The sequence below is a fragment of the Ambystoma mexicanum genome, chromosome 13 (genome assembly GCF_040938575.1).
Source record: "Ambystoma mexicanum isolate Mex_15411 chromosome 13, UKY_AmexF1_1, whole genome shotgun sequence".
NCBI classification, from domain to species: domain Eukaryota; kingdom Metazoa; phylum Chordata; class Amphibia; order Caudata; family Ambystomatidae; genus Ambystoma; species Ambystoma mexicanum.
Genome location: NC_090938.1, coordinates 423793273 through 423817911, shown reverse-complemented (window position 1 = coordinate 423817911; position 24639 = coordinate 423793273). Strand labels below are relative to the sequence as shown.

Sequence of the window (24639 nt, the reverse complement as noted above, 5' to 3'; positions counted from 1 at the left end):
TTTGTTCATTGCCTCGTACAATTTCACAAAAGGGATCATTGCTTGGGACGACGCCGCAAGCACGTTGTTGTGAATCTGAATTGCAGCAGCAACTGAAAGACTGGCTTTTAAATTTGGCGTCTTCAAGCACTCATTTCCTGAACTTGGAGCGCTTGATGGCTCATTGTTTAAAGTAGGGAGCTTCAGCGGAGTCGCTGAGATTGCAGATACATTTATTCTTTTTGAACTGAGGCGACCTTCCGACTGATTAACGGCAGACCGTGTTTTTAATGATCTATTAATGATCTATCTTGTTGACCACATTGCAGCGTGGGCTGCGGCGTCAAAGTTAGTGGGGCCAGCAATGTGGTATTAGATGGATCCGAGTTCCGCTGATTTAAGGTAAATTGAAGGCGTTTTAATGGCGGCCGCTCGTTATTCTGGAATGGCTGCTGAGTTGATACATTAAGTATGTCATTTTGTGATTTTAATTGTAAGGGCACCTCAAAGGCAGAAGTCGAGGAGCCACTTGCTAGCTTTGCCGGAACACAAGTGATACTCCAAACGCCAGGTGCAGGAACAGAGTCATGTTGTAAAATGCATGCCTTTTTTAAAGTGCGGGCTCCGCTATCCATTGGCGTGGAGTTTAGCAAAGAATTCGATGATGGCCGCGAATCTTGAATGGGCATATGCGGCGATGATGGCAGAAAGATTTGCGGCATCGTTGGCGACCTACTGCCAGGTGTTTGGGTTGTCAGGCCAAGCAAGTCGTGGTCACTTTCAGATTGGAAGCTGGATTTTGGGAGGAAAATCAAACTTATACATGCAGGCACCGTATTAGCTGAACATTCATCCGCACATGCATTATCATCGGTTTTGTCAGCTGAAACAGGCAGAACTTCAGTAGATTTCTCCTGCATTGCAGTCGATGCGCTCATAATTTCCGCATCAGTTAAATCAAACGGAGAAAAATAAATATCAAGAGAAACGGTGTGCCTTGACAATGAAACTTCAGCCGCCTCGTTCTCCACTAGCGGCACAGAAGCGAGATTAGCAAGAGAAAGCAACGCAAGTGGTCTCATTGGATTTTCAGTTAACGCGACACACTGCGTGCTAGTTGAAGAGTCAGCTGTTTTTAAAGATGTATGGCTGAGAGAGACAGGCGTAACATGGGAAACAGCTTGGTGCACTTGGGAAGTAATCTGAATGGGGACAGCAGGTGACGTTAAGGTAACTACTTGTTTGCTTACCTTATTGCCTGCAGTGCACTTTTGAGGAATAGCAGTCCAGGGGTTCAACATTCGATGTTGCTTTAGGGTTTTATGGCGAGTCTGAGGCCCGCTCGTTAAAGAGGCCTTTGGAGAAACAACCATACTAATGTCCGGCTCTCTGGGCACACCCCGGCGAACTGGGCAAACTGGGACTCAGCCGGACTACGCGCCGTGCTCCGCGTGGGAAAAGGGGTTTTATGCAAAACCTGCTGAAAATAGAAACAGGACATGATCTGTCACAGCGTTCGTAGCAGCAGCTCCTCTTAGGAAAGCACAAAGGTTCTGGGCAAACTGGGACTCAGTCGGACTCCGCCCTGGAAAAGGGGTTTTATGCAAAACCTGCTGAAAATAGAAACAGGACAGGATCTGTCACAGCGTTCGTAGCAGCAGCTCCTCTTAGGAAAGAACAAAGGTTCTGGGTAAACTGGGACTCAGCCGGACTCCACGCCGCACTCCGCACAGGAAAAGGGGTTTTATGCAAAACCTGCTGAAAATAGAAACAGGACATGATCTGTCACAGCGTTCGTAGCAGCAGCTCCTCTTAGGAAAGCACAAAGGTTCTGGGCAAACTGGGACTCAGCCGGACTCCGCGCCGCACCCCGCGCCGGAAAAGGGGTTTTATGCAAAACCTGCTGAAAATAGAAACAGGACAGGATCTGTCACAGTGTTCGTAGCAGCAGCTCCTCTTAGGAAAGCACAAAGGATCTGGGTAAAAAGGGACTCAGCCGGACTCCACGCCGCACTCCGCACAGGAAAAGGGGTTTTATGTAAAACCTGCTGAAAATAGAAACAGGACAGGATCTGTCACAGCGTTCATAGCAGCAGCTCCTCTTGGGAAAGCGCGAAGGTTCTGGGCAAACTGGGACTCAGCCGGACTCTGCTGGCATGTCAGACAGTGTTTATTTTCATTGTGAACACTGATTACCATGCACCAGTAAGTGCCTGCCAGTAGTAGCTGTGTCCATTGTCCACCCCACCGAAAGAAAGCATGTTTGTTTTACCAAACAATTTTGGATAAAGATGCATTTTATATTTTAATATTGATTTAGAATGTGGCTAGTTTCTTCGTATGTATTCTCTTCATAAAACACAAACAGCTGGTTCTGCTAATGAAAGACAAAATACAGGAATCTCAGTATGCTAATGTAAACTAAATATAGGATGGGAGAACAAACAGTCTACTAGGTAAATTCGAGACAGCGAAACAAACCGATCACCTGGGCACAAATCATGACTTCTCCAATTGACTCACGTGTTAGCTTGGGCAAATCACTTTACCTGATAAGGGAATAATTTTCCTTAACTTTTCGAATTGAGATCACCTAGTGGAGATTCGGGTTAGTTTGTAGTATATTTTAAAATAAACATGCTGGATAAATGATTCAGCATATTAGACTTTACTGGGCATAGGAGAAGAGCACTTGGGCGATCAAGGCTGCACTTGACATGGGATCATAGTACTTGGACTTGTGAGGCTTTAGCTTGCATGTGATGCCTATAGATGGCACATGGCACTTAACCTGCCATATGATACTACAACTTTAGTATATGAAGCCGCTGTAAGCATACTATAGCAGGGTCTGGCATGTGAGATAGTATTTATAGTATTTAACGTATTAAGGGCCTCATTAATTTGGCGGTCAATCAGCAGTAAGTCTACCAATTTACTGCATAAGTCATTTTCTATTAATGCTACTTGGCCCCATTGCATTAATATGATATAATATGATATGGCATATATATCGCGCCAATACACAAGTGTATCAAGGCGCGATGAGGCAAGGAAAGGGGAACAAAGGGAAGACGGAGACAGCGATCTTACTAGACCAGGTGACATTGAGATTGTGCAAGTGCAGGGGGGGGGGAGGGAAAAGTGCAGGGGGAAGGAGGCAGTGCATTACATAGGGTAACAGTAAAATAAATAAAGACAATAAATAAAAGTGCGGCCAGCTGGGGGTAAGTGCAAGGGTAAGTGCAGGCATCAGGTGTCAAGTGCTTGTAGGGGGCTGTAGGGATACAGAAACAGCCCCCGAGTGCAAGGGTTGGCGAGGATGGACCCGGGCCAGAGATCAGCAGGTAGCCAGGTAACCAGTGCAGTTTCAGATTCAGCCACAAGATCAGCAGGGGAGAGGAGGAGAGAAAGCAGAAGCAAAGAGAAAGGTCTTGAGGTGCTTCCAGAACCGGAGATGGTTCTCCTCAAGTTTCAGAGAGGCAGGAAGGCTGTTCCCGAGGGAGGCCCTGGCAGGCAGAAGAAAGAGATCTACCACCAACTCGTTGCTTGGAGAAACGACTGACTCTGAAGGAGTTGGAGGTGGATGTGCGAAGAGCTCCAGATGGGAAGATATTTAGGAAGCGAGAGTTGAAGGTATTTAGGCCACAGGCCCCAGAAGGCCTTGTGGACAAGGCAGAGGTTTGTGAACTTAATCCGCACCGCCACTGGGAGCCAGTGCAGAGATTTCAGTCCTGGGGAGATATGATCCCTGGGCTTGAGGCCAAGGACAATTCTCGCTGTCCAGTTTTGGATGATTTGCAGAGGGCAGAGAGTAGAGGCAGGCAGATTTAGAAAGAGGCTGTTGCAGTAGTCTAGCTTAGAGCGAACCAGTGCTCTGGAGACTTTGAGCTTCTGGGGGAAGGAGAGGAAAGAAAGAATATCTCTGAGTAAGTGAAGCTGGTAGTGTGACTTATTAGAGACATCAGAGCTGTGAGGAGAGAAGGAAAGTGTGGAGTTAAAGATGACCACAAGGTTTTTAGCCTTGGAGGAGGGGGCAGGAAGGGGGCCAAGCGAGGCCGGCCGAGAGCAACAGGGAAGGAGGGAGCAGGTGGGCTGATGAGGAGAATCTCGGTCTTACTGGCATTAAGGCAGAGATAATTGGCGGCACACCACTCTTGGATAGCAGACAGACAGGCAGTCAGAGATGAGAGAGGGAGAAGAGGTGGCAGAGGGGAGCCTGAAAATGAGGCTGCATGGATTACAAGTGGTGGTATGGAGTGTAAATAAACATACTCATACGTCCCGACCCCTTTCCTCCATCCTTGTGGGCGTCCCGCAGCATGGGGACGGTACTGGAACCTTTTTCAGCATGAGCTTCGCCTTCAAATGTAGTAAAGCACATGGCGGCGTGGCCTCGGGTGTGGGAACGCCCACTGCCGAGGCACCACCCTCCGGTGCCTCACCTCAGTCCCTTTTTCTGCATGTACGGTATCGGACCTAGCAGCCAGCTTTCCGCTTGCTTTCTATTTTTTTTCAATTCTTATTTCACTTGCCTTCGGTGTCTCCACTCCCCCAGCTCATGCCGGATGCAGGAGGATTCACAAGATGTGTCTCTTGCGACCGCCCATTCCCGGCCTCAGACCACCATGCACTCTGTCTTGAGAGTTTGGGGCCCAACCACCGCTGGGACTCATGCTCGACAGCACTCTCGGTCACAGGGCATTGAAAAATCAGTTATCGCAGTGGAGGGAGATCTTTCACACTTCTCCTCCACCGCACTTTATGGACTTTGTCTCCAGGACCTCTCGTCAAGGCAAGGTAGGCCCCCTGTTCAGCACGTCTCCACAGCATGGCAACTCCTTCCCCAAGGTTCCCACGGATCAGAGTTCTTTGGATTAAGGTTCTGGCAAGCCTGAGGCATCTATGGCTTCAGGCTCCCAAGCTGAGGGGCTCAGGGGCCCCTAGGCTGTCCTCGAAAGACGATCAGGCTTGTCCTCTTCTTCTACCCCATGGGATAAGGGATTGTCAAGTGCCACCTTTAAGAGTCGGTCCTCAGCTAGATCCAGCATGGCTGCCAGGACAGGTGCCGAGGGCTCCCTGCCTACCGGAGCTTGCTACGAGGCCGCCTACCAGGGCATTAAACTACCGGCCATACTGAGGGCTCAGCGTCTACCAGAGAGAACTCTGAGGTCAAGGCCTCTGCTTCGGTTGCAAGGCCCAAGCAGTATCCTCTCATGTCTGAGGCCTCTCGGCTCAGGACCTCTGCATACTCTTTGCAGGGTTTGGCGCAAGGCCTCAAAATGGTGTAGCAGCACATGGCAAAGCCTGCCAGGCAGGTGGCCATTTTGGATCCGGCTCAGGGCCCGCCAGTGCTTTTGTGCTTTCAAGTGAGCTTTGCAGGATTAACCCAGTCCCCTACCCCCTAGAAGCGGCAGCAGACCCTACGCTGCAGGGTTTTGGTTCCCTCAGGGGTACATCTACCCCTCACAGCCTTAGAGCTACAAGCACCAGGCGCCTCAGCGCTATGACCAGAAATGGATGCCCAGTACCTCGGAGGGCAGGGCCCATAGGGACCCGGCAGCTAGTGAGGACCACTTCTTTGAGCGTTTCCTCCTCCTCATGTGTTCCCCTCAGATGAAGGGGCTCCTGAAGGATGTTTTGAAGGAGGTCATCCCCCAGGTGTCATTGCCCCTGCCACCTCTGTTGGGTTCTCCTCCCATTCCTCCAGTGTACCGGTGCCAGTCCCTCCACCGTTTCAGGCCCTACTGGTGGTACTGACCCATCCACCTCCTCCTGTACCACCAACGCCTCCCCCTCAACAGCTGTTGGACCTATCTGCAGTTCCGGACCTGGGGGGACTCCTGCAGCACTTGAGTCCCAGGGCCTGGATTCCCCTCCGTTTGTGAGAAGGGGGGGCGCAATGATGATGAGGATGATGATGATGCCCAGGACGATGAGCCCTCAGCATCCGTTAAGGACGTTCATGACCGCCTCAAGTGCCTGGCTGAGATCTTGTTGCTCCCTCATCCTGAGAAAGCCCCACATGAGACGGGTATGCTAGCAGAGCTCTTGGGGAAATGTTCCACGATCTGGTCTGGCATTCCCCTCAAGAAGGATGTTCTGGAGGTGGCGTGAAAGATCTGGGAGAAGCCCAGGGCCAATTCCCAGATGAACAATAAGTTGGACAGCAGGTTTAGGCTGATGGACGGGAGCCAATCCTCCTTGCCTCCCACCCGCAGCCCCATCCATCTGTGGTGGCCTCTGCCTCATTGTATTATAAACCATTGTCTTTATCGGCTTCCTCCACGGGAGCCACATCTGCTTGTATCTCCAAGGAGGACAAAGTCCTTGAGTCCTTTGGAAAGTGCTGTTACTCCATTTCAGGACTGCATCTGTGGCAGGCCAACGTGGATGCCCTCTTAGCTGCGGCTAACCAGAATCTGTGGCGGCAGATCAGAGAATTTCTGCCTGACCCCCCTTCAGACGAACAACCCTCCTTCAAGGCTAGTCTGGCAGATGCCCGGGCCATTGCTGAGGACCTATTGGAGTCTTCAGCGTACCTCATTGAAACAGCCAGCAGAGGGCTTTGCGTTGGGGTCAATATGAGAAGGATGGTGTGGATGCATGCCACAAAGTTTTCTTCTGACATGCAGAAGTGGATCCTGGATCTGCTCTTTGAGGGTGTGGAACTTTTTTATTTGTCCACCGATGACGAATTGATGAAGATGAAAACCTGTAGTCAAACTTCCAATCCTGACAAAACTAGGTCAGAAATCCTTCCCTCAGTCTAAGGGTAGGACTGAGTTCAAATCCTGTGCTTTCTCTGGCTTCAAGGGGTTCAGAAACTCTGGTACACGGAGGCCTGACAGGTCGCCCAGCAACAACAGAAGGAAGCAGGAGAGGACGTAGTATGGTTTTTTTCCAATCCCTCTCCTCTGCACCCGCATCTGATGCCAAGAAGCAGCAATGTCAAGGTTGGGGAACACAGCTCGCCTGTGGGGGCCATTTGGTTCTGTTCCAGGACCCTGGAAGCATCTTTTCAGCAACCGTTGGCTCCTATCCACAGTCTCCATGAGCTTCAGTCTTACTCTTCCTCTCCTCTTCGGCAGATCGAAGCCCCAGCCCTTTTACGTGAGGTCCTTTTGCTCTTGAAGATGTAGGCGATGGGACCGGTTCCTCTTGTAGACTGGGGCTTAAGTTACTATTCCAAAATTTGTTTGGTACCAAAGAACAGCCAGGCTGGCCATAGGGTGGTCCCGGACCTGTCATTTCTAATCCTGCCTTTACCACTGGAACACTTCGAGATGATTACTCCTGCACATAGCGAGTCTCTGTGTGCAGGGAACTGGGTGCGTTCCTGAGACTTCAAGCATGTGTACCTGCATGTACTCATATATCAGTTTGTGAGGTTCACAATTATGTTGTACCACTTCCAGTACAAAGTACGGCCCTTCGGCCTGAACTCGGCCCCTTCTGTCTTCACAAAGTTGATGAATGCAGTGGCAGGCCTTCTCCGCTTTGAGGGCAATCATCTATACCCTTATTTGGATGACTGGTTGTTGAGGGCCGGGGTTACCTGAAGGGGTGGTTCACTCCTGCCACAGATTGGCAGATACCCTTCATCAGCTGGGGTTTTCTCTCAACCAGAGGAAATCACAGTTAGGCCCGTCTCAGGATTTGGTCTTCCTAGAGGCACATTGGATCACTACTGTTCAGCGGGTGTTCCCCACACCTGAGATGCATATGTCCCTCTGCAAGGCAGTGGGGCTCCTTCTGGCCAACTCAACCACCTCATCATGGTGGTTCCAGCACATTCTGGGCCTGATGGCCTCCAGCGTGCTGACTGTATAGCATGCCCTTCTCAAGATGTACCACCTGCAGCTACACCTGGCGGCCAATTGGGATCAGGAGACAGGGTCTCAGTCGGACTGGATCCCAATACCACTGCTCCTTTTGCCCGATCTTCGCTGGCAGCTGATGGATGGAAATGTTTCAGTGGGAGCTCCCTTCACCCGACCGGAGCCTAACCTGGTGGTGACGATGGACTCCTCTCGTTCGAGATGGGTGGCTTCTCTGGAGGGCTGTGCAATTCACGGAGCATGGTCCAGGAAGGAAGCCCTCCTACATATCAGTCTGCTCGAGCTCAGGGCAGTGGGCCAGGCCCTCAAGGCGTGTTTGCCCCTTATCAGGGACAAGTTGGTTCTGGCCAGGACGGACAATTCTACTATGATTATTTACCTCAACAAGCAGGGTTGCACCTGTTACCATCTTCTCTGCATTGAGTTGGTTTCAATCTGGGAATGGGCTCTTACAGACAGGATTTGGATTTTGGCAGTCCATCTGCCGGGGGACAGCAATGCAGCAGCAGATCAGCTGAGCCTCTTATGGTTCAACACCTATGAGTGGGAGTTACACAATGACTCCTTCTTTCCCCTGTTCCAGCTTTGGGGGTTCGTGGACCTGGACTTGTTCACATCTCCCTTGAATGCCAAGTACCCCCAGTTTGACTCAATGGCAGGTCAGGGGTCACTGGGAGAGGCCTTCCAGATCTGCTGGCACGGCCGCAGGTGTGACATGTTCCCGCCCATCCTCCTGCTTCAGTGGACCCTCTGCAAGTTCAGGGCTTCTGTGGGCTGCCGTCCCATCCGTTTTGCTGCCCACTGGCATTTGAGACCCTGGTTTTCGGATCTGCTGCAGTTGTGCTCCAAGTGTCACGTCCATCTTCCGATCCACAGCAGGGGCTTCCTGATGCAGCAGGGCAGTGCACTGGAACATCCGGACCCAGCCAATCTGGCTGTGGTGGGCTGGTTCCTGATCAGTTGAGGCTTCAGCATGCTCAATGTTCAGATGACAGCTGGGACATCATTCACCAGGCTAGGAGACCATTGACTCAGTCCCAGTGTAAAAGCAAATGGACTAGGTTCTGTCATTGGGCTCACGACAAGGGTCTGGACCCTGTCACCTGTCCTCTGTATGACATACTGGCCTTTTCAGCGCACCTGGCACCTTCTGGAGTTCAGTTGGATACTTGCTGCACATATTTGGCAGCATTCAGGGCTTACAAGAATTCCCTTGAGCATGTGTTTTCGGCAGCAAAACCGGTGGTTCAGGCCCACCTTAAGTGGTTGTCTAGGCTTTTTCCCCCAGTGCAAAAGCTGCATCCAGTCTGGGACCTCAATGTGTTTCTTGCAGCGTTGCAACAAAAGACTTTCAAGCCAAAGGCCTCTGTGGACATCTGCCTGGTGATGCTAAAGATGGTGTCATTGGTGGCTCTCATCTCTGTGCGTAGGTTTAGTGAGCTGCAGGCATGGTCTTCATGCGAGCCCTTCACCGTATTTCACTTCACAACAACAAGGTCATCTTGCGCACTCACCCAAACTTCTTGCCCAAGGTGGTCTTTCTGTTCGATCTGAATCAAGAGATCAGCATGCTGGTTCTTCCTGAACCCACAGTCGGAGGCAGAGAGGGCCCTACATTCCGTGGACCTCAAGAGGGTTCCCAAGATTTATCTGTCTTGGAAGAAATCCTTCAGGAAGTCTGGGGCATTTTCCGTGACTTTTGGGGGCTCCTCCCTAGTCTCTCAAGTTTCCAAGGCTTCCATCACCCCCGTTGGATGGTCCAGGCCATTTCTGAGGCCTACACGGCCATGGGCAACCCAGTTCCTGAGGGGATTCATGCCCATGCGGTCAGAGCTATGACCACTGCCGTCGCGTTTCAGATACATGCTTCATGGGATGTCATCAGCAAGGTGGCTATTTGGGCCACTCCACCGTCCTTTTGTAAGCACAATTTCTTTGGACACCAGCTATGGGGTCTATGTAGAGTTTGGTCAGTCGGTTCTGGAGAACCTTTTTGTTTCATCCTAGATATGAGGCATGTTGTCAGAGCTCCACCCTATGTCCTTGTTCAGTGGAATCACCCACACGTATGGAGAAAAGGGGAACGGAACGTATGAGCAATTAAAGTTACTCATTGTAGTGACTAGAGTACTCATAGTTCATAGTCCCCTCCCCTCCATACGTTCCACCCACCTCCCCCCGCTAGTATGCCAATGGCTTATAGGTAATATGAGTAGTAAGGTATCTAAATGTCCAATGTGTTCAAAGGAGACTGACGTGAGGCGACAGAGGGCGGGGCCTCTTAAGGGCATTCACACGCCCGAGACCGTGCCTCTGCACGCTATGCTCAATTTAAAGGGTAAGCAAATGTTTTCACTGCCAAAGATCCAGGTACCATCCCCATCTTAGGGGATGTCCACAAGTATGGAGGAAAGGGGACTATGGACTATGAGTCCAAAGGACTTGATCAGGATTGTTGGGGGATTGACAGGGAGATGTAATTCTGTGCAGTAAATATGCTGATTATTGAAAGTAAAGTGGACGATCTACCACCATGGTTTTGCTGTAAATTAATCCTCCACTTTACCTCCACACTGGTACCAAGACCTCACCATGCTGAAGGACCCCTGCAGGTGTGGGCCAGTCCCCCTCTGTGTTTGTGGGACCAGGAACAAGCACTTAGCTTCAACCTGATTAACTGAAATAGGGACTCACAACATCCTGAGATCCTGAGAGCAAAAGACAGTCAGAATCCCTGTTTTCACTGCCTTCTAGCCAGGTTCGCTGCATTCAAACTACAGGACCTACTATTTGAACCAGTGTGCATGCATTTTTGTACCAGCTTGATGCCACATCAGACCTCGCGGAACCCATCACCTGCTCATCGCTGGACACCGACTTGAACCGCTGCTGTGTCACTCTCCAACTTGAACCAGCAGTTACCAAACGACTTGACCTTGCTCAATGTCAAACTGCCACGTCATCGAATTGCACGCCAGATCATCAGCATTATTGCTTTGAACAGTCACCGACATTCGACTCAAACTGCTAGAGAATCACTCATCAACCCTACCCAGTGGTTACTTCATGTCTCTATTGGGCTCAACGCCAAAGTGATCCGGGTGAATGCCCCTACCTTCATTGCTCAAATGATGCCTTGAGTCACCACATTTGAGCCAACACAATGCAAGCTTGATGTTGCTTGATTCAGCATGTCTCGCTGCACCTGAACTTAGCGCAAACCACTTACACAACAGCTCGAAGCTTGGGTTCACAAGGTTGAACCGACAAGAACCGCAACAACATATTATTGACTAATAACTTTCCCTTGGCCCATTATTGTGGCCCTTGAGACTGGTTAAGCCAATGTAAACCCTAAACCCTGTTAGCTGCAATAAAATATCCTTTTGAAGAACATTGTGGTTTTTAAAGCTTTCCCTAGGCCCACCTCAAAAGACGAAGGAGGTATATCTCTTAAATGGGCCTGTTTTGCTTTTATGATTGGGTTCACTCTTGGATTGTAGAAGTGTAAAGACTGAGTAGGCACTTGAGCCTCCACTCATCCTTGCGCTCCTGCAGGGCAGAAGTCAATTAGTCACACTGGTGTGCAGTGGTTGGAATCTGAGACAGAATGTGCCTGCAGCTTGGTCAGCCAAAATAAAAGTGTGCAGTTTATGTTAGATTCACTACCAAGGACTTTTTATTCATTGCACAATGGAACTTGACATGAGCTCCTCACACATTGTTAGCAGGTGAACTGTGGGAGTTCTGTCAAGAAAGAAGGCTCCCCTTCGACAGTAAGGTTAAGAAGGCCAAACTGTTCAAAAACCTCCAGGTTTTTGAGGAAGCCAGTCGGATGGATGATTCCTAGGAAGCCAGTAGTAGTACTAAACTGCCAGCTCAAATACCCATTTCTCTGCAGGCATTGAAATGGATGGGGAGGGTGACAGTGCTAGCACTTCCCACCATTCCACCCAGAAAGTAGGTGGTGCAGTCTCTCAGTGGTTAAAGAGGTCCCACATGTCCCAGGGCTGAGTCAGGTTCCATACTTCTGTAAGTTACAGGTTTCCGTTAGGTGCTGGGGGACCTAACCTTGGGAAGATCTAACCAAGAGAATGATCCTCCTGCAAGAAAGGAGATTGGCTTTAGAGGAACAGAAGCATAGGGATGCTACTGTCCTAAAAAAGCAAAAGCACAGAGACATAGTACTACTGTTCAAAATCGAGATTGAGGGCCAAAGGGAAGCAGCAAGGACTTCCAGTGGGGATGGAAGTAGCTGTCAAGGCGTCTTCAAACTTGTCCGGCGCAGAGGCAGCACAAATACCTGCCTCCCAGTAGGGTCTTGGCACCTGGAACTGATAGGAAACACAGGCTACCGCAACCCGCCGGGGAAAGAGGGTTAGGGTCCGTAGAGTGGATGGGTAGGGAGTTGTAGGTTCACCGGGAAAAGGTTTAGGGAGAGGTTAAGGATGGGAATGGGAATTTTAGGGAAAGATGCTCCTCAGCTCCTGCCGCCCCATCCACTGGTCGTTCTCGTGGTGAGTTCTCTGCCCACTCATTCAATCCTCAGTCATACCATAACCAGCTATTGGGAGCCTTTGTGGTGGAGCTTGGAACCACTACAGGCGTTTTTACCTGGAGCTCTAACCACAACTTGTTGCACCAAAATAGCGTTAGCATGAGCTTTGTATTCCCCACTGCATTTGCTTCAAGCAGTTATCAAAAGCTCGTGCTAACGTGCGCAATTATACGATATCACTTGTCATTACATAGCACCTTGGGGTATTACACAGTACCTGGCAGCTTAGACAATATATACTTTAGTAAAGAACCAGACATGCACTTAGCTGCGGGTCGTGAGCTTGTTCTCCTTGACGCGGCATGGGAAGTCCCCGAACGTTCGTAGCGAGCTCCGCTGGAAAATACCAAAAATACAATGAGCGGGTGCTGGGTCAGACTACACATTCTTACACTGACTTGTGCTCCCAAACCAATGAACTACGTGACCCGCTGGTGTGCTCGGATTGGGTTGTCTTCACCCGTGGTTCCGCACACGTGCCTCCTGCCCTGCCCCGTAGGAGACTTGAAATTGTACGTGTCGGGTTGCCTCACCCAGAACGTTACCCTCAGTCACCCCTACATATGCACTCTGCATGCGGGTTATTGTTCAGCCATACGTTGCGGTCCGAACCGCCAAAATCCTATGTCTGCATGCACCGCGACCTCAGCCGCTTCGTTAGTCTTTCTCCCTGCACGCGGAAAATATCAAGAAGCACTTATCTTAAGTTGGTGCGGGGCCTGTGCTGAGTTCAGGTGGGCGAAATGGCCCACGAAGGCTGGCCCTGAGCGGAGCGCTGGGAAACACATCCGTTCTCCTCTGAAGCCGGAATAGCAAGCGGGGAAGGGTGGGCGCGGTTCGCGCATGCACTGTTCGTTGGGCGTAGCTCACGTGCAGATCTTTTCCTCCCGGCAGGCTTGTGAAGCACATGGCCTGCTGGGATATGTAGTCTCTTGATGTTTCTTAGCCCCTGCATACTTTGACTGCAATAGGGATGGAACATCCTCCTTATGTACAGCATATAAGGTTTACACAGAGGTTTCACAGGGCTTTGGTGACTGTGGGATGCTAGTTTCCTACATGAAATGCTGCCAATCTGCCCAGCCCTGACAGTACTCCCCCTCCCTCTCGCAGGCCCAGGTTTAGAAGGGTGCATATGATGAAACTGACGGAGGAGCCGAGGAGCATGCAGATTAGAAGCAGGTTCCCAGGATTGTTCCTCCGGGTCATACCCTTTCCAGTCTTCCAGGTACCAGAGCTCATTTTGTTTAACACGTGAGTCAAGAATAGCTTTAACCTCAAACTCGGGATTGCCATCAACAATAAGAGGCGGGGGTTTCTTGGGTTTCAGGGACAGGGGTGCTGCTTTTAGAAGAGACACGTGAAAGACTGGATGTATGCGCATGTGTTTTGGTAGTGTCAAACGTACTGCCACAGGACTTGTCACTTTTTCTATTGGGTATGAGCCAATGAATCTTGGTTGGAGTTTTCTTGGTCCTTGGAGGTGCAGATTTCACGTAGACAGCCAGACGGTATCCCCAATGTGGTAAAGTGGGCTTGGTCTGCGTTTCTTGTCAGCGTGTTTCTTATAGCTTTGTTTTGCTGAGTACAGGTTGTTTTGCATGACCTGCCAAATGTCGATGATTTGTTTCCTTCGTGCTTCCACATCTGGTGCCATTGGTGCAAGGTCGGGTACTGGTTGAAATATCGGATGAAATCTGTACGTTCCATAAAAGGAGTCACCTTAGTGGATGCGTGAACTGCATTGTTATATGCAAACTCGGCCAGCCATATCACCTCTGCCCAAGATTTTCCTTGGCTGTGTATCATACATCGTAAGTACTGTTCTAAAGTTTGATTTAGGCGTTCAGTTTGACAGTCCGTCTCGGGATGGTAACTTGTAGACAGGCGCATTTCAATTCCAACTGCTTTACAAAAGGCATTCTAGAAGTGGGAGGTGAATTGCGGACCTCAGTCTGAAATAATTCCTTGAGGGATACCATGGAATCGCACTATATTCCTCAAAAACAACTCGGTGAGGCCACTAGCAGAGGGTGTTCCAGTACACGGTATAAAGTGTCCCGGTTTAGTTAAGTAGTCTATGACCACTAAAATTGACGTGAAGCCTAAACTCTCAGGTAGTTCGATGATAAGATCTAATTAAATCATGTGCCAAGGTCTCGGCGGTGTTGGTAAGGGTTGAAGCAAGCCTGCAGGTTGTTGATGATCAGCCTTATTACGTAGACAGTTCTCACATTGATTTAAGTATGCTTGGACATCTCGGGTCATGTGAGGCCACCAGAAATGCAATAGTTCAAGTGTTTTAGTTACTCCGGGATGTCCCACGAACAGTGAGTCATGACACCACCGAAGGGCCTTATTTCGTAGTGGGGCAGTGGGTAGATAAAGACAGTCTTTGTAGAATGGTAAACCTTCTTTCACAGTTTGATCCACATTTTGTGCTTTCCATTGTGCTAGTTCTTGTGCAGTCATAGCTTCTCTGATACCTTGGAACATATCATCCACTGTAATACTTCCAATTATCCGAGCTGGGTCTACTATGGGTTTTGTTTCAATCGGATTTTCTGCCAAGCCCGATGAAGACTCTGGATATCTAGACATGATGTCGGATTTTCTATTTTCTGCGCCAGGCCGAAACGTGACTACGAAGTCGAACTCTGCAAAGTACATTGCCCATCTTAATTGTCGTGGGCTTAGTGCTCTAGCTGACTTTAGAAATTGCAAATTCCGGTGATCAGTGTAAATGGTGATGGTATGCCTGGCTCCCATTAAATAGTGTCGCCATTCACTGAATGCGGTCTTGATTGCCAATAATTCCCGGTCAGCTATTATGTAATTTTGTTCAGCTGGTAGTAAAGTTCTTGAATAATAAGCTACAGGGTATAGTTGCCCATGGTCGTCGCGCTGCGACAAAACAGCCCCAATAGCATAGCTTGATGCGTCCGTTTCAACGATAAAGGGTTTAGCAGGATCTGGGTGTAGAAGTACTGGAGCTGTGGTGAAGCCCTTTTTAAGCGCTTGAAAACTTTCCTCGGCTGCTGAATCCCAATGGAAGACCACTCCTTTCTTGAGAAGACGAGTGATTGTAAGTACTTTTTGAGCAAAACCGTCTATAAATCGCCTATAAAAAGTGGCGAATCCTAATATGGTTTGGACTTCCTTAACTGAGCCAGGGGATGGCCAACCTACAATGGCCTGTACCTTTCGCTTGTCCATGGTGACTCCCTGAGGTGATAGGACATATCCTAGAAATTCTACAGTTGACCGATGGAACTCACATTTCCCTAGCTTTGCATACAGTTGGTGTTTCCTTAACCTGTACAAGACAGCTCGTACATGCTCTCGATGTTCCTCCATACTTTGTGAATATATTAATATATCGTCGATATATACAACTGCGAAGACATCTAGGCAACCTCGCAGGACTTCGTCCAAAAAATGTTGGAACGCTGCTGGAGCTTTGCAGAGTCCAAACGGCATTACTTGATATTCATATAGACCAAATTTGGTCCGAAACGCGGTCTTCCACTCATCTCCTTGTTTTACGCGAACTAGATGGTTCGCTGCACGTAGGTCCAATTTCGTATATACCGTGGACCCCCTCACTTGATCTAGCAATACTGGTATCAGTGGTAACGGGTAACGATTTTTAATAGTTATCTGATTTATTGCTCTGTAGTCGATGCAAGTGCGTAAATCGCCTGTCTTTTTAGGGACGAAGAATAATGGAGAAGAGACTGGTGAAGTCGAATGTCTAATAAATCCGTTTGCCAGGTTGGTGTCAATATAAGACTTGAGGTGTTCATTTTCAGCCTCCGTGAGAGCATAAATTCTGCTACATGGTAGCACAGCTCCTGCTTCCAAATCAATGCGGCAGTCGAAAGATCTATGTGGTGGTAGAGTCTCTGCCGCGGCCTTACTGAAGACATCTCTGAACTCGGTGTATTCTGCGGGTAGCGCCATATCCGTACTCCCAATAATCTGCGTGCTATGTGGTTCCAAACAATATTTTTCACAAAAGTCTGATGAGAACTGGACTAAACCTAAGGTCCAGTTTATCCTAGGGTTATGTATGCGTAACCACGGTAAGCCTAAGATGAATCCGAAATGCGGAGCTGCTATGACGTCGAATCGTACCTGCTCACGATGGTGGTCTCCGCATGTCAACTGTAGATCTTGTGTCTGGTGCGTGATGAGTCCTGAAGATAACAGAGACCCATCCACTGCCTTCACTTCTTCTTCCGGTCTTTTCTTGACTAGGGGAAGTCCTAGCTTCTGTGCCAACTGTGCATCAACGAAATTACCTGTGGCGCCTGAGTCGACCATGAGAGTTACTGGGACCTGTTCACCCTGCCAACGCAACTCTCCTTTAAGCAATACATGAGCCCCCTGTCTCTGATAGGTGTTAGCTAAGCTCTTTGGGGTGTCTTCTACTAGGCTCGCCTGGACCACCCTCACTGGCGAGCGGTGGCGTTTCCTGATTGACTACCTTTTGGCTTTGTGGGACACTCTCTCACAAAATGCCCTGCCTTACCACAATATAAGCAGAGCTTGTCTCGTCTCCTCTTGTCCTTCTCCTCCTTGGACAATGGTCCCCGTATTGTCCCAATTTGCATAGGTTCTTCTGAGCCTGTACTCCTTTCGGAGCGTTTACTGGGTTTTTGCTGATCTAAACGGACCATTGGCTTGGCATCCCACTTCCTTCTTTCTTGACACCGATCAATTTGGCGTTGGTCTAAGCGCAATGCTAGATCGATCATCCCTGAACACTCACATGGCTGTGGGTCTACTTGCGCAATTAAATCCTTAAGGTCTTCTCGAAGGCCTTGATAAAAAAGCGCCATTCTTTTATCTTGGGGCCAGTCCGTTTCTACGGCTAATCTGTTGAATGCGATAACATAAGTGACCAGCTCCTTACTTCCATGTCGTAGAGTCAACAACTCCCTGTCTTTCTGCAGGGCGGCTGAACGCTGATTGAAAATCCGGCCAACTTCTTCAAGAAAGTCTTCCCAAGAATATAAAAGGGCATCATCCTTACTAACCAATGGTGTAGCCCAAGAAGCTGCATCCCCACTCAAGTACGATATTACAAAGGCAGTGCGGGCCTGTTCTGTCCGGAACACCGTGGGTTTGGTTAAAAAATGTAGTTGGCATTGCATGATGAATTGGTTATACTTTTGAGGGTCACCTTGGTACCGTTCTGGGGCTGCCAATCGTAGCGGGGGTTCGCTAGAGACATGTACTTGGACAGGAGTCGGGGGTTTGCTGGGTAATGGGGTTGCTTGGGCTTGACTTTGAACTGTTAGGGTATGGACCTGCCCTGCAAGAGTTAAGTATTCCTGCCTAGTTGCTGCGAGCTCCTGTTTGAGCTCTTGTAATAAAACTACCACCTCAGCCATGGTTGGTCGTGCTGCCCGGGCGCATGAATATACGTGGGCTTGCTATTCTGTCAAGGCGTCTTCAAACTTGTCCGGCGCAGAGGCAGCACAAACACCTGCCTCCCCGTAGGGTCTTAGCACCTGGACCTGATAGGAAACACAGGCTACCGCAACCCGCCGGGGAAAGAGGGTTAGGGTCCATAGAGTGGATGGGTAGGGGGTTGTAGGTTCACCGGGAAAAGGTTTAGGGAGAGGTTAAGGATGGGAATGGGAATTTTAGGGAAAGATGCTCCTCAGCTCCTGCCGCCCCATCCACTGGTCGTTCTCGTGGTGAGTTCTCCGCCCACTCATTCAATCCTCAGTCGTACCATAACCAGCTATTGGGAGCCTTTGTGGTGGAGCTTGGAACCACTACAGGAGCTTTTGCTTGGAGCTCTAACCACAACTTGTTGCACCAAAATAGCGTTAGCATGAGCTTTGTATTCCCCACTGCATTTGCTTCAAGCAGTTATCAATAGCTTGTGCTAACGTGCGCAATTATACGGTATCACTTGTCATTACATAGCACCTTGGGGTATTACAGAGTACCTGGCAGCTTAGATAATATATACTTTAGTAAAGAACCAGAAATGCACTTAGCTGCAGGTCGTGAGCTTGTTCTCCTTGACGCGGCACGGGAAGTCCCCGAATGTTCGTAGCGAGCTCCGCTGGAAAATACCAAAAATACATTGAGCGGGTGCTGGGTCAGACTACACGTTCTTACACTGACTTGTGCTCCCAAACCAATGAACTACGTGACCCGCTGGTGTGCTCGGATCGGGTTGTCTTCACCCGTGGTTCCGCACACGTGCCTCTTGCCCTGCCCCGTAGGAGACTTGAAATTGTACGTGTCGGGTTGCCTCACCCAGAACGTTACCCTCAGTCACCCCTACATATGCACTCTGCATGCGGGTTATTGTTCAGCCATACGTTGCGGTCCGAACCGCCAAAATCCTATGTCTGCATGCACCGCGACCTCAGCCGCTTCGTTAGTCTTTCTCCCTGCACGCGGAAAATATCAAGAAGCACTTATCTTAAGTTGGTGCGGGGCCTGTGCTGAGTTCAGGCAGGCGAAATGCCCCGCGAAGGCTGGCCCTGAGCGGAGCGCTGGGAAACACGTCCGTTCTCCTCTGAAGCCGGAATAGCAAGCGGGAAAGCGTGGGCGCGGTTCGCGCATGCGCTGTTCGTTGGGCGTAGCTCGCGTGCAGATCTTTTCCTCCCGGCAGGCTTCTGAAGCACACGGCCTGCTGGGATATGTAGTCTTTTGATGTTTCTTAGCCCCTGCACACTTTGCCTGCAATAGGGATGGAACATCCTCCTTATGTACAGCATATAAGGTTTACACAGAGGTTTCACAGGGCTTTGGTGACTGTGGGATATTAGTTTCCTACATGAAATGCTGCCAATCTGCCCAGCCCTGACAGTAGCTCTAGCTGTGGCACCCAAGGGAAACCTAGGAGTCACATCTCCAAAGACTTAGTTCCTCCATATGAGGAGGCGAAAGACATCATTGATAGGTTTGAGGGACTGGAACTAGCCTGCTGCCTCCAGGATGTGGAAGAACAGTTGTCGGGTGAAGCCCTTAAAAGCCTACTTATGGGTGGAACGGATATCATTATTTAGTTGACTCCTGAGAAGAGGCCCATTCATAAGAAAATGAAAGCCACCATCCTCAGGAGGTTTAGCAAGACCCCCCGAGCAGTACCTCAGGAGCTTAAGAAGGGGAGTCAAATCTTTGAGGCATTTGAACCTCAGTCCTTAAAGTAACTTAGTGGATCAGTCACAGGTAAAATAATTGAGCCATGTTTAATATGGTTGCATTCAAGAATACCCAAGAAACTTGTGAGATGGAGTAACAGCAGCATTAAGTGGACAAGGATATCGTAGACCCCAGGGAACTTACGAAAGATGCTAATAGGTTTGTGAGCACTGGAGTACAGAAACATGTTCAGATAAATACATCCAAACCAGATGACAACATAAGGTGGGAAAGGACAGAGCTTCTGACTATTCTTCCAAGAAATGTATCCAAAAACATGAACAGAAATCCTAATCCCATGGTTGATCGACCCCCACAGAAAAGAAGTGTGAGGCACCTCTAATACCGAGGGACCCACTCCCTCAATACCCAGAGGTTGCTTTGTATGTGTGGAGATGACACAAAAATGGAGGTGTGGCCTGCAAGGGGAGAGCCAAGCAGGGCATAGTAACTGTTCGACTCCTGGAAGTTGAGACCATATTCAATGTAGGCATTTTAGTAGATGACGTCCCACTATGCCATGGAGTGACTGAACGTTCCTTAACTCTATGTGGGAACGGTACCTGGTCCTTTGAGTACAACCCAGGACGAAACCCGCTGATATGAGGGTTTGATGGTGTAACCTAATGTCCCTTTTCAATGGCAGAGCTTAGTGGAGGAGTAACACCTCCCTGCATTGTGTTGAAGTCAAAGACTCCAGTTCAGTAGAGTGCCTGCTAGGTAATGACCTCCCAGATCCAGACATAGGGCCTCATTAGGACCCAGGCGGTAAGGGGTTTACGGCGGCGTAAACAGCGCCGACCCTTACCGCCTGATTCCGAGGTCCCTTAGCGCCATGGAGGTTTTAACACCTGCTTTTAGCAGGTGTTAAAATCCATGGCGCTAAGGGACCTTGTTGTTAATTACGCCACCGTAATTTACGGTGGCGTAATTAACGCCTTCCCCACTCCCATTATGCCCTATGGGGCAAAAATGGGAATGGGGAAGGGTAAATGGGTTAATGGGGACTTACCCCCCCACTCACCTCGGAATTAGGCGGTAAGTCCGCCAACCACCATGGCGTAAACGTAGTTTACGCCATGGTGGTAAAGGTACGACCCAGGCGGTAACTTACCGCCTGGGTCGTAATGAGGCCCATATTTTAGGCAGTACTTAGAGCGTAAGCTTGAGGAGCAGCAAAGATGGGAGCACTTGCAGGCCGAGGTCTTGAGGCTTCCTCAGTTGGAAAATACAGGAGACTGGTATCATAGGTAGCTCCTGGTGCAGGCCTTCGAACACAGAGGTATCTGCTCCTGTGAGAAAGGGCTCAGCAGCCACTGAAGGGACTATGGAGTTATCACCAGATTCAGTGATCTCAGAGTTGCCTACTGGCATATAAAAGGAACCTGTGTTGGCAGACAGGGAGGTTTGTGACCTAAAGGGCCTGCCAGAACTGAAAGAGTTGTCATCCATTGTAGTCCCAAGTCAGGTTGACTTTTGCCAGGAACAAAGGGACTGTACCACTCTGTTGAGTCTGTTGAGGTAGACAGAGGAGCAGGTGCTGGTTGGAGGCCCTGAACTCTAAAAAAGGGGTAACCGGTACAAAGCAAAAGCCCTGACTGATTCCAAAATCAGGAACCGGTGCAAGGCAGACGCCCTGATCAGTTACAATTCAAGGGGCCCAACAATTCTAGGGCAGGGGACAGCCAGGAGTTGGTTGTTCACCCAGTCCACAGGAGATTCCATTTGCTGGTCACTTAGATGTGACTGAGACATCTGACAGCTCGTCAAATCATTTTTACAATCCTTTTGTGGATTTGTAAATGGAAACCATGCACTCTGTCCACCCCAGAACCCTCCTTGGAGACGCACCTCGCAACCCTCTGGCCACCATAATGGGAGGATTGTGTTGCCTTCAGGGGGTTCACCTCCAAACCATTCCCTGCCATAAACATTGAGCCCCCCCAACACACACATACACACTCAAGCAAAAACTCTCACACTCACAGACTTTCACACTTACCCGCTCACCCGGGACTTCCCTCTTCAGCCTGCCTGTGATGTATCAATGTGATACCTTTTGTAAGGGTATCTATCTTTATTCAGCTACAAATAAACAGATTAGCCAGCAAAAACACTGTACAAATGGATAAGTAAATGCAATGTTTAGAGAAGAAGCGATACGCTTAGACAGCAATGCTAGCGGTAGACTTTGCGTGTGCAGATGTGCAGACAACCTTCACACTGAATGCTACCAAAAACAAAGCTACAGCTAACTTTAGAAAAATGTGAGTTACTCTAAAGGAATAACCTAATTGCCACTGTTTCTCAGGGGACCCTGTGCACCATCTGAAGGTCATACCTGAAAAACAATGCGTATTGTGCCTACAACTTCCAAGAATCTGCCTGCATCCTGGCAGGATGTATGAAAGCCATATGGAGCACTATGATTGCATCCAAGAGGGTCATGTAGATCATGTATCTGGCTGGTTGTTCATTTTCATTGGTTTATTTTGCCCACACCTTACTTTCCAAGAGAGAGATCCTGTGTACCACCTGATTGTTATGCCTGCAAAATGAATCTCAATGAGCATTCAACACTCAGGACCCTGCATTCATTATAGCGGGAGGTGAGCTCTCGGATTGGCTCCAGAAAGTTATGTGACTCTCTGGATGTTCCTTTACAATTATTTCTTTGTTGTGGCCACGCCCTGCTTTCCCAGAAGACCCAGTGCACTATCAGAGGCTCCTGCCTGCAAAGCAAAGTGTGCTGGGGCTACAGCAGCTAGAACCCTGTGTACATGGTTTCTGGAAGTCTGGAATCCATCTAGAGCTCTGTGATCTGGTCCCCAATGGTCATGTGATGACCTGCCTCCCTTTTTGAGTCTCCCCCTCGGTGCCCACATAGACATCTGCAGCCTGGGGCAAAAGCAGCAAATGGTAACTCCTTGTTTGGGGCGGTTATCGCCGATAAGGGCGTAGGGCTAGAATCCATCCTTAAGACAAGACTTTGTGGAGCTCATCCTTTAACTGACTCCGGCTTCACCACATAGTGATCCTTCAACCCTTTGACTATTGTGAGAATTCACCTACTCTCGTCACTTCTCGCCAGAGGGAACGCCCCTTTCCATGAGTCTAGGGAGGTGTGGCTGCTACCTTATGCTCCCCCTAGGGGTGCTTTAGTGTAGAAGGACCTCAGAGGGATTGAGTCCCCCGTCTGTGGACAAGGACGACCACCTGTGGTGTGACGCCGGCAATCACATCACCCCTTGCCCTACACTACACCTATAATCCTTCCTTAGAGAGCACGCATACCTTCTGTTGTCATAGTGATGAAACCAGCCTAGTAGGAAGGACTAGGATGAGGAAGAATATCAGAGATATGAATATTGCACTTTCAAGTACTGCCACAAGGTGGCTCATCCGCATTATGAAGAGCGCCCGTTGATCGTACACTGCAGGTGTTGACGATATGCAGAGTTGGCACTAGTTCTACATAAGGAAAACTGAAACAGAGTAAAGGTTATCTGAATCCCGGCAGAAGCAGGCGCAGCAGCAGATCCTGGTGAGACGCTGTGAGAGTCAACGGGGAACCCTGCAGGAGCAGACCTCTCTGCCTGACCTGGAAAGAAGAGCAGTGGCGTAACCTTGGCCAGGTGGATTCAAGGGTTCCACAGAGATGCCGAGACTGTAAAGATGGGCAATCTGCAAGAACGCTTTGGAGCCTGCGTGCTGAAGGAGAAGGTGCCTGGAAGCAGCAGAGTGGAAAACCCATCCCTGGAAGTCCCGGAGTAGTGCCTGAAACCTTATGAAGGTAAAGGGGGACAAGGGAATCCCGGTGGGGATATGAAGGGAACTGCTGATGTGGGAAGCATCCAGGGAATGCTTCCTCGTCCCAGTGGTGTGCATACAACCATCGGGCACCAGAGAAGTGTCAGGGACCCAAAATTAAAAAACAAAAGCATCAGAGGAAATCGTTCTCGTTACAGTAGGAAAAAGAAAATCACTGACCACCAGAGACGGGCCTAGGACCCAAATTTAGAAACAGAAAGCATCAGAGAAAATGTCCCTCATTGCAGTGGGAAAAGGAAAACCAATGACCACCAGAGAAGGGTTACAGACCCAAAACTAGAGGCGTAAAGCATCAGAGGAAATCTTCCTCAACACAATGGGAAAGAGAGAACCACTGAGCATCAGAGAAGGGTCTGGGATGCAGATCAGATTTTGGATTTTGTGGAGAACAAGTCAAAGTGTCAAAGTGTACGTGAAGGAAAACAATGAGAAAGAAATATATCAATATATGCCATAAGGGACTCATTCTTCTGGTACCAGATCGGGAGTTCTGATAAAGACACCAGGGGAAGGAAGTAATTCACCCTGGTCTTGTGTTTAACTGTGCCAATGCATACCACGAGAAGGGAGGCATTCCCTTGGTCCTGAACTGAGGGTATGATAAAGAGCCAGGGCAAGGGAGTCATTCCCCCTGGCATTGTTGTGAAGTCATACAAGGGAGTAATTTCCCCAAGTTCTATTGAAGAGTATAAGGAGCCACACCAGGAGAAGGGAGCCTTTCTCCTGATTGTAATGATGTCCCAGGACTGGGTGAAACCCACAAGCCAGGGAAGGGAGTCATTACCCCTGTTAATTTTGGTTTGAGGGAACACCCTTTTGAACATTACCAAGAAGGAGAAGAAAGCCATTCTTCTTAAAGAAGCAACATGTTGTTAGTTTGTCTATTTTGTATTTGTAGTTTATTTATACAGTGCTTATACACAGGTGAAGTTCTTCAAAAAGCTTCACCTTTTGTTTACCTTTTAGTTACATAAGTGTGAGGGACAGAAATAGGTTTTGACACAGGACAGTGGAATTTACATTGACAGACATTGTGACTGACACTTTTAATATTAGTTTTGAGGCAGGGAAACCCCTCTTAGAAGGTAGGAATAATAAGGCCCTTCCAGTATGCTTAAAGAAGTCCATCCAGTGTCCATTACTATATATGATGAGAAAATGAAAAATCTGCTGAAAGCATTTGACTCCAACATTGATGATCTTCTCTTAAGGCCAGCGAATGTGAAAATTTTTTAATTTGACTGGTGTCGTACT

The 24639-nt window shown here is 49.1% G+C and overlaps 1 protein-coding gene across 3 annotated transcripts in view; it reads left to right on the top strand.

The window, feature by feature from the left end:
• The window catches only part of LOC138521298 (vasoactive intestinal polypeptide receptor 1-like), a 1228255-nt gene that overhangs the window by 1035561 nt on the left and 168055 nt on the right, over nucleotides 1-24639 (top strand). The gene's annotated exons all lie outside the window — the stretch shown is intronic.